Source organism: Hetaerina americana, unplaced genomic scaffold, assembly GCF_022747635.1.
Source record: "Hetaerina americana unplaced genomic scaffold, ioHetAmer1.1.p SCAF_8, whole genome shotgun sequence".
In the NCBI taxonomy this organism is placed as follows: domain Eukaryota; kingdom Metazoa; phylum Arthropoda; class Insecta; order Odonata; family Calopterygidae; genus Hetaerina; species Hetaerina americana.
In genome coordinates this window covers 11,273,006-11,283,224 of record NW_027287427.1, presented here as the reverse complement: position 1 = coordinate 11,283,224, position 10,219 = coordinate 11,273,006, and the positions used below count along the sequence as shown (strand labels likewise).

Here is a 10,219-nt window from a genome sequence, read left to right as displayed (position 1 = left end):
AGGTAACAAGTATTACAGACGTCTATCTATACGTTTATACTATACTCAGGTAAGGGTGGGGAGGTGAGAAGGTCGGAGGGCGGGTGGGGGAGGGAAGTGAGCAATGATTGTTGGAAGGAAGGTTAGAAAGCGGGAGGAGGTTCCCTATGGGGAGCACTCCTCCTAATGGCGAGGAAAATGGGTGTGTTTTAAACTGTTCATATACATAAATACAAAGCCCTTCACATATTTCTGGAGAGATATGGGGCCTCCTCCTCTTGTATATATAGATGGATGTCTCTAAGAGTTATTACCTGAAGATGACGTTGAACGTCGAAACCCGGGTCGCATTGTAATAAATTTTCTGAGGGATCACAGTTACTATATTTCATTTCCGAAAGGAGTAAAACTAAGATGCGATCAACTAGATTTGGGTAGAGCATTTTCCTGACAGTATAACGGAGAAATAGAACTGATGCTTAACAGAAGACGATCGAATCAAAATAGACGAAACTGTCACTTGAAGAAATATGGGAAGTATTGTTAACAGATAGGCCGGTATTGCCAACAGAAGTAAATTTAATTCTTACTTCAAATAGAAAACGATGAATTAGTAGGATTAGCCCTACGAAATGTTATTGAAACGGGTAAAAAATGAAAAAACGCATGACTAACATATGTTATGAGTTCAGTGCAGGCTAACACTCTGATGAAGAGCATAGCGACTAACTAATGGCTCCCGGGTGGATTGTAATTGAGGAAACCTCGATGGTAGGAAACTTAAGTTGTTCTATTGTTCTTAAGTTACGATAAGTTACCAAGTTTGATGATAAGTATTTATATCAGCACATTTACAGTTACTTGGATACATCCAAACCATGTAATGGGAGTTTTAGAGGAAAATATTTGCAAAAGAAAAACTGTGGAAAATATAACGCTGCTCGATTAATACCAAAGTAAAAACTAAGCGGAATCAAATTTTAATGAGCATCTCAAGAAAATAAATGAGCCATGTGAGAGATGATTTATAACAATTACATGCCTCCATTTTAAGTCGTGGATATTTTTTTACAAGGTTGCTAGTTTTTTCATCTATAAAAATCTTAAAGATTATCTCACGATTCCTTTGAAAAAAATAACAGGATGAAGTTTCAAACTTTATTTTTCAAATTATTTACCATTGGTAACATAATAATTTGTTTATAATATTTTCAAAAATATATAATTTCCATACATTTCATAGCTTAATCCACTCGTATAAAAGTAGAAAGACCAAATGCAATAGTGGAAATCAACCTTTTTCGTAGTATTTTAAATGATAGTGTGTTAGGAATCACAAATGTTTACAGAAAAAATTATTTCAAAGCAAGAGATGATAAATATATTTATTTTGTTGGAGAACGGTAAGCGTAAGTTCATTAAGGATAATTTGAAATGGATGTGGCATTTTGTGACTCAGAAATTCGTATTCAGAGGAACGTGGATGTATGTATGCTTGAGATATGGTATAGAAAGTTGAAGAATGTTAGTTGAAGAGAGGAAGGCAGAGTCTTACTGTTACATAGAGAGCTGAACTCCTTACGGGTACATTAAATTCAATTGCGGAAGCAATCAGTGACAGACAATAATAGATGGATTCTAATGGAAGCGATTGACAGGAAAATATCAGAGGTGCGTTTCTAAAAGTCGTAAGTAAAGCCTCCAGGCAATTTGCACACATGAAGTTTGCTGATAGTAATAAATGGTCAGCACCTGTTATTTATCTGCATTGCAAAGTAAGAAAATTTTCAATTGTACTGATAACTGTTTGCAAAGGGCATTTAAACCGACTTACATCTCAGAGGAATGAGCCCAAGGTTAATGAATTATGATGAAAGGATGAATAAACATTAATACTTAGCCATCCGCGACGTCTATTTGATGAATTCATGCTCCTGCCGGGAATCACCGTCGCGTAGGTCCATTAACTCACCTACGCGGCGGTAATTCCCGGAAGCAGCATGAATTCGATAAATAAATATTTTGGAAAAAATGAGGGGTTTTGGAATTATGAAAACGTTGTATGAAAAAATAAAATTTGTCTGATTTGGCCCATCAGTTCTTTATGCTTAGTAATACTTTCGAAAAACGAAAAAAATCCTACCTATCAAACTAATTACCATTATTTAAGTAACAAATTAATTTAAGTGACAAGTAAAAGTTTATGATAATAAATATTTTTGGTGGGTTTATGCAGTAAACAGATTGATCGAATGCCCACCAAGGTGCAATTTAAGAGATTCAAAGCTGGAAATCGTCGAAAAAACGAACAAAAAGACGAGGTGGATGCCGCCCTGAACTACAGAGGTGCGGAGGGGACCTGTGGAAAATTTAAATAAACAGCCGAGAAAGGAATTAATCCCAAACAGAAGTCCAGTTCGGACTACGGTTTTAATGAAGAAAGAGAGGGTTTAATGATAAATAACGACGCATTAAAACTAATCGAAGTCGGGGATTTTAATTGGAAGTTATAGAGACGAGCCAAGGAGAAGCGAGGGTAGGGGCAGTGATTGTGGGTAGGGGTTTAGAGGGGCGACGCGGTTTCGTCAGGCGGTCCCTAAATTAGAAAACACGAAGTGATGAGAGTCTTACGAGCACGCGTTACGAGGGTGGCGTTGGGTGGGGGAGGGGGTTTGGAAAAGGACGGGTGTCGAAACGGAAAGGCTCTGTTGGATGGAAGCTGGGGAAAAAAATGTTTAAAAAAATAAAACATTTCTACGTCGTGGGACGCAAGATATTAATTTTTTAAAGCACGCGCCGGGTTGTTTTCGGTGGAGATTGGTAAAAAAAGGAAACCGTGGGAGGGAAGGGTGAGAGATTTTTTTCTTCCGGAGGCTGGAAACAAGGCGGAGAGGAAATTTTCGCGAGGGGATAATGAAAAACATCCAGGAGACGAGGTTTGTGGGAGTGTGGGGGAGTGGGGGAAGGGGCGGCGAGAGAGGAGGCGGTCGATCGCGGGGGGAAGAGCGGCTTCGGGAAATGGAAGCCGCGGCGTCCCGCGGGGAGTGATGGAGAACTCGCCGGGGGAAGGGGGCGTGGGCTAAGGAGAAAGGCACGTTTTGCCCACACCCGTGCCGAGGTGATTTTTGGATCCGTGGGGCGATGTAATCTCACGTTACAAACAACCGTGACGTTACAAAAAACGCCCCTTTTTGGAAACTGTGGATTAGGTAATGACGTTACTTCGTTAGAGAATGCTCAAAATTTAGTTGAATATTAAAAAATTTACAGAGACTATAATAATATCTATTACTGCTGCTGCTCTTCCAATTATTTGCAAATGAAACCATATAGTTATAGTAATATATATATATATATATATATATATATATATATATATATATATATATATATACACACACACACACAATTCATATATGCTATGCTACGCATATGCTATATATGTATATTCATGTATATGTTTATGCATATATATGTTTAAATTTATGTAAACTAAAGATGGAAGAGTTCTTTCTTTGGTTCTCTTTGTTTGAAAAATCTATAAAATTGTTTTTATATATTGTGCGTCGCCGAGGAGCGTTCTCTTTTGGAGTTAACTTATATATATATCTTCGAAATGGAATGCTCTTTGGTGAGTCACAAATATATAAAAACACAATTATAAATTTTTAAAATATAGGAATACAAAGATAGGATACTCACATATGTTGTGTTGACGTTTCAATGGCACGATCGTCGTCATCAGATTTTGATAATGACCGTCATGACGTCGAAACGTCAAAACTGCATGTGTGAGCATCCTTTCTTTTTTTTCGTTTCGTTTCTATGTTTCTACGAGTATATATATATATATATATATATATATATATATATATATATATATATACATATATATATATATATATATACTCATATATACAGAAACATATATAAGGAAAAGGGATAGGAACACGTATAAAGGACGAACACAATAGAGGTGGGGAAGGCGGAATCGAACGGATCACAAGAGTAAAAATATTTCCTCAACCGGGACTCGAACACCGGATCTTTCCACTTGCCGGGCGGATGCTCTTAACCACTTGAGCTATCGAGGATATGTAATTTACCCTGAGATCCGTGGGTCTTATATGTCGCCAAGCGCCCCGATTCTTTAGCCAAGAGATGGCGTCAGGGGGCTGTTTCACCCACCAAAGGAGAAATAGACAATACACAAGAGGAAAGGAGAGTGGTTAGAATTCATACAACATCATACAGGAAAAGAACAGTGCGTTTCGTGGCACGCATAGCCAGAAGAAAGAGATGAGCCACATTGGCCAAATACACATTCAAACACGAAATCCCGCCAAACGGCGAATAAATACTCATATATACAGAAACATATATAAGGAAAAGGGATAGGAACACGTATAAAGGACGGAATATTTTTACTCTTGTGATCCGTTCGATTCCGCCTTCCCCTCCTCTATTGTGTTCGTCCTTTATACGTGTTCCTATCCCTTTTCCTTATATATGTTTCTGTATATATGAGTATTTATTCGCCGTTTGGCGGGATTTCGTGTTTGAATGTGTATTTGGCCAATGTGGCTCATCTCTTTCTTCTGACTATGCGTGCCACAAAACGCACTGTTCTTTTCCTGTATGATGTTGTATGAATTCTAACCACTCTCCTTTCCTCTTGTGTATTGTCTATTTCTCCTTTGGTGGGTGAAACAGCCCCCTGACGCCATCTCTTGGCTAAAGAATCGGGGCGCTTGGCGACATATAAGACCCACGGATCTCAGGGTAAATTACATATCCTCGATAGCTCAAGTGGTTAAGAGCATCCGCCCGGCAAGTGGAAAGATCCGGTGTTCGATTCCCGGTTGAGGAAATATTTTTACTCTTGTGATCCGTTCGATTCCGCCTTCCCCACCTCTATTGTGTTCGTCCTTTATACGTGTTCCTATCCCTTTTCCTTATATATGTTTCTGTATATATGAGTATTTATTCGCCGTTTGGCGGGATTTCGTGTTTGAATGTGTATTTGGCCAATGTGGCTCATCTCTTTCTTCTGGCTATGCGTGCCACGAAACGCACTGTTCTTTTCCTGTATGATGTTGTATGAATTCTAACCACTCTCCTTTCCTCTTGTGTATTGTCTATTTCTCCTTTGGTGGGTGAAACAGCCCCCTGACGCCATCTCTTGGCTAAAGAATCGGGGCGCTTGGCGACATATAAGACCCACGGATCTCAGGGTAAATTACATATCCTCGATAGCTCAAGTGGTTAAGAGCATCCGCCCGGCAAGTGGAAAGATCCGGTGTTCGAGTCCCGGTTGAGGAAATATTTTTACTCTTGTGATCCGTTCGATTCCGCCTTCCCCACCTCTATTGTGTTCGTCCTTTATACGTGTTCCTATCCCTTTTCCTTATATATGTTTCTGTATATATGAGTATTTATTCGCCGTTTGGCGGGATTTCGTGTTTGAATGTGTATTTGGCCAATGTGGCTCATCTCTTTCTTCTGGCTATGCGTGCCACGAAACGCACTGTTCTTTTCCTGTATGATGTTGTATGAATTCTAACCACTCTCCTTTCCTCTTGTGTATTGTCTATTTCTCCTTTGGTGGGTGAAACAGCCCCCTGACGCCATCTCTTGGCTAAAGAATCGGGGCGCTTGGCGACATATAAGACCCACGGATCTCAGGGTAAATTACATATCCTCGATAGCTCAAGTGGTTAAGAGCATCCGCCCGGCAAGTGGAAAGATCCGGTGTTCGAGTCCCGGTTGAGGAAATATTTTTACTCTTGTGATCCGTTCGATTCCGCCTTCCCCACCTCTATTGTGTTCGTCCTTTATACGTGTTCCTATCCCTTTTCCTTATATATGTTTCTGTATGTATGAGTATTTATTCGCCGTTTGGCGGGATTTCGTGTTTGAATGTGTATTTGGCCAATGTGGCTCATCTCTTTCTTCTGGCTATGCGTGCCACGAAACGCACTGTTCTTTTCCTGTATGATGTTGTATGAATTCTAACCACTCTCCTTTCCTCTTGTGTATTGTCTATTTCTCCTTTGGTGGGTGAAACAGCCCCCTGACGCCATCTCTTGGCTAAAGAATCGGGGCGCTTGGCGACATATAAGACCCACGGATCTCAGGGTAAATTACATATCCTCGATAGCTCAAGTGGTTAAGAGCATCCGCCCGGCAAGTGGAAAGATCCGGTGTTCGAGTCCCGGTTGAGGAAATATTTTTACTCTTGTGATCCGTTCGATTCCGCCTTCCCCACCTCTATTGTGTTCGTCCTTTATACGTGTTCCTATCCCTTTTCCTTATATATGTTTCTGTATATATGAGTATTTATTCGCCGTTTGGCGGGATTTCGTGTTTGAATGTATATATATATATATATATATATATATATATATATATATATATATACACACAAACACAAAGACAAAGGGACGCCAAAGAGAACGACGAATTCGACGGCTTCAGGCTCTAAATTATATAAATTCATGATGACTGAATAATCTAATAATTATTCAGTGAATGATAATATCTTTTTCTGGTCGTGCACATTTTTGTCATCCGTTCGTGAGAGTTTGTGATAAGATTCAAAACAAATTGGAGCCTCGAGTTGACTTCTTTATTTTGACACACATAGAAAGGATTTAGCAGAAATATACGAGTGAAATGCAATTTTTAATAAGCAGACTCGTAATTTGTAAGGGGCTAACTCTTCCGTATCCATTCCTCAATAGACGGCCCATTAATATAATCGTGTTATCCGCTTAATGAACGGGTAACGCAACGGTATAAATGTATGAACAATTAGTAGAATCCTAACACGATATTAATGAGGGTGTACCGGTTGGACCCAATTTGCGAACGTTTTAACTTGATGAGGCGTACTTGAAATGGTCATGATATTAATTTTTCAACTGCACTTTTTCCCGAGAGTGATGGAGAGAGAGAAAGAGAGAGGCGGAGGTATTGTAGAGGGAGAAGGGAGGGAGGGGGAGTGAGTGGAAGGAAGAGGTATGGTAGAGGGAGCGAGGGAGAGAGGGCTGAATATAGAGAGGCGAAGAGAAGGGAAGAGAGAGAGAGGGAGGCTTCGTGCGTGGGAGCGATTGATGAACACCCACTTATACTGTGTCGCGTCTGCTTCCATGCAGCCATCAAATTATGGTGAAGAGAATGAAGTGGCCTCAAAAAGTATTTCACAAGTATTCGGCCATTTTACATTATGCGCAAAAGTTGACAGAAATAATTCCAAGGTAAAATATGATGGACGTTTTTCCGTTCCGGAAAATGTTGAAAAATAAGCACCATGGAAAAAAGTTTCAGATTCAGGGACCAAAGTACCCTGAACCGTATCACCAACTGCTTTGTCTTTAGAGAAGCAAATCGCTATGGAGAATACACCGAAGAAACATGGAAGAACCACTTTAGAGGAGGCTTTTAATGGATGGCCTTTTGCTCTCGTAGGCTCGGAGATAGCAAAGGGCTTAGTAGGCGAAAGTGGTCAACAGCTAAAAGCATATAAGGGATCTAGGGTGGCTTTTGTTCCCCGGACAATATGCTATATCTTGCGCCACTCTATATTCCTTCATTAAATGAAAATATGAAAATATATATTTGTATGTTTATATTAACCCAAGTTTCCGAGCTTAACACAAAAATTTATCGCCTATCGTTGATCCATGGAACGTGACATTGTAACACGACCCTCGAACCCAAGTCCAGTCTAGCAGCGATCCGCACACTATAACGGCCCATTTAAAATCCCAAATGTCGACTTTTTAAAAATGTCCTAAGCATAATTTTTTATGGGCAACTTCTTTTACGGGAAGGAATTAATTAAAAGGTTCCGAAATAGTTTTATTAATTCATTGATTTATACAGAGTCTGTTTCAAAAAGTAAGTAAAATGATTTTTCCTGGCCTAGCGGATAACTGGAATGGGGCGAATTATGATGGGAAAAATGATGAGAGTCCTTGGAAAATCAACGCGACCCGCGTCAATTTTCTGCGGGCCGTTACAGTCTGAGGATCGCTGCCAGACTGAACCCTTGTTTGAGGGTCGCATATTACGATTCTTTTTTCCATGGAGCAATGAAATGCGGTTAAATTTTGTGCTAAACTCGGGAAATTGGATTAAAAGACACGGGCCATGGTTAAGGATGCTTATGGTAGGGCTCATTTAAGTATTTCTTGCACCGATTTGTGTTTTCCGTTTCATCCCTCGTCTCTCCCTATAGGGGGAGGGGACGCCTCAACTGGCTGCCTGCTGCGGTGCGTCACATTACTTACTGTCTCTGGGGGTGAAAACTATGAGCTACATGTCAATGTGATAGTAGAATTTCCCTTTCTTATTTTAAATTCCAATTTACACGTTATCAGATAGATTTTCACTACATTGTAGGTGGATTTGCATGTGCACACTATGTTGGTAGATAGTATATGTATTTGCATGCGCGTAAGTTTAAAAGGTTTTTGCATGAATATATACACCCCTGTTGGTGTAGGTTTGCATTAGTATGTTGATTTTGCATGCAGTTTTATTCTCTTTTATGGGAGGTGACCTTACACCCCCCACCACACGTCCTTGTAGCAGCTTGTTGGGTATCATGTAGATGTGGTTGAAAGTAAAAGAGAGGTGTTATTTTTCTAGTTAGATCTAATTTGGAATATGCCGCAAATATTTGGAATTCTCGGGAGAAAATTCGGCAAAAAGAATTAGATAAAGTCCAGAGAAAATCCTCCAATTTCGTGAAAAATTGTTTTAATTCGCAGACGAGTGTGGCAGGCTTTTTAGGGGAATTAGTCTGGGAGCCACTTGAGATGCAAAGCGAACAAGCGAGACTGGGACTTTTATAAAGGTTATGAACTAATGAGTTCAACAATTGCACTAAAGGAACTATTATGACCCCACACTAATTAGGTAGATCAGACCACAAAAATAAGATAAGGGAGATAGATTCCAGTGCAGATAGATACAAATACTCATTCTTTCCCCTAATAATCATGAATCATAATAGTAGGAAATCAAAGTCACTATAGAAATACATGACTTTATTAAAGACCTGTATTAAAGACATTTAATTTACGAGTCAAGAAAAGATTAAACGTTTCGTAGACATAAAGTATATTTCAAGTTGTCTGTGCATGTTAGTTAATAATATACGCATTGGAATTTGTGTAAGTTACAAAGGTTTTTGCATGAATATATACGACTTTGTGTATGTAGATTGGCATGCATTTGTCGGTTTGGTATGCAGTTTTATTCTCTATTACGAGTGTTGACCTAACACCCCCCGCCAAACGCCCTTGAGGTGGCCAGTGGGATACTATGTAGATGTAGACGATCTGAGCGTTTGATTGCCGTTTTTAGATTTATTTTGACCCTGGTCAAAATAAATCTAAAAATGGTACCGGGCAAGTTTGAGCAACTTATCGCGAAACAAACTCTCCATGATCGAAGAAGCGGGAATCAAACCCTCGGCCTTAAACTATCAAAAATTAACGAATTGCTGAACTTGCGTCGAAATGCAGCCAGCGCTTCGTTTGAACCGGCGAATGGAGTTGATTCTATTGATTAAGCATGCAAAGATGTAGCGGCGGACTGATTGTGTTAAGGATATTATTTTGAGGAGAAAGGGAAGATACATGAATAAATACATCAAAGACCTCCAAAGAGAAATACGTTAAGCAAAAGCCACATTCCGCCCGAAATCCTACCAAAGGAATCCATTGCGGAATCACAATTCATTATCAGGGATAAAAACATTGGTTAAATGAAAATTCTCCTCAAAGACTTAACCTCACAATAACAGCATAATTTACCCAACGTGCACACTTTGGGGTCGCTTTCATTCTCTTTGTCAGATTAATGGTAAAATGTCGTCATTCATTTTATGATTGTGCATTATTAAGGAGAGACGTGGTCGAATTTTTCATTCCATCCGAAAAAAGAAAGTTGAACTCCAGTTGGATAAGCATAAAAATGCTTGTTTGATGTGGCGTAAAAAATACTAGGCGTGAACGCATTTTTTCTCAACGATAAATAAATGTTGCAAATTCGCCGCTGAGACATTTTACGCGGAAAGGCAAACCGTGATTCGTAGCATTTGGAAAACAAATCAAATTTGCTTCTTCAATATCGCAGGTCAAACAGAAATTTTCAAGGGTTCTAAAAAAAGTATTTTTTTACCGAGTGATTTTTTTTTCTTTAAGTAGCTTGTTTACCATTTTACAGT

General features: G+C 39.4%; 1 non-coding gene across 1 annotated transcript; it reads left to right on the top strand.

The window, feature by feature from the left end:
• The first annotated feature begins 4,773 nt into the window (after positions 1–4,773).
• Positions 4,774–4,849, top strand: TRNAA-GGC (transfer RNA alanine (anticodon GGC)). Its single transcript has one exon. It is a non-coding gene; the product is annotated as a tRNA-Ala (tRNA).
• The last annotated feature ends 5,370 nt before the right edge of the window (positions 4,850–10,219 follow it).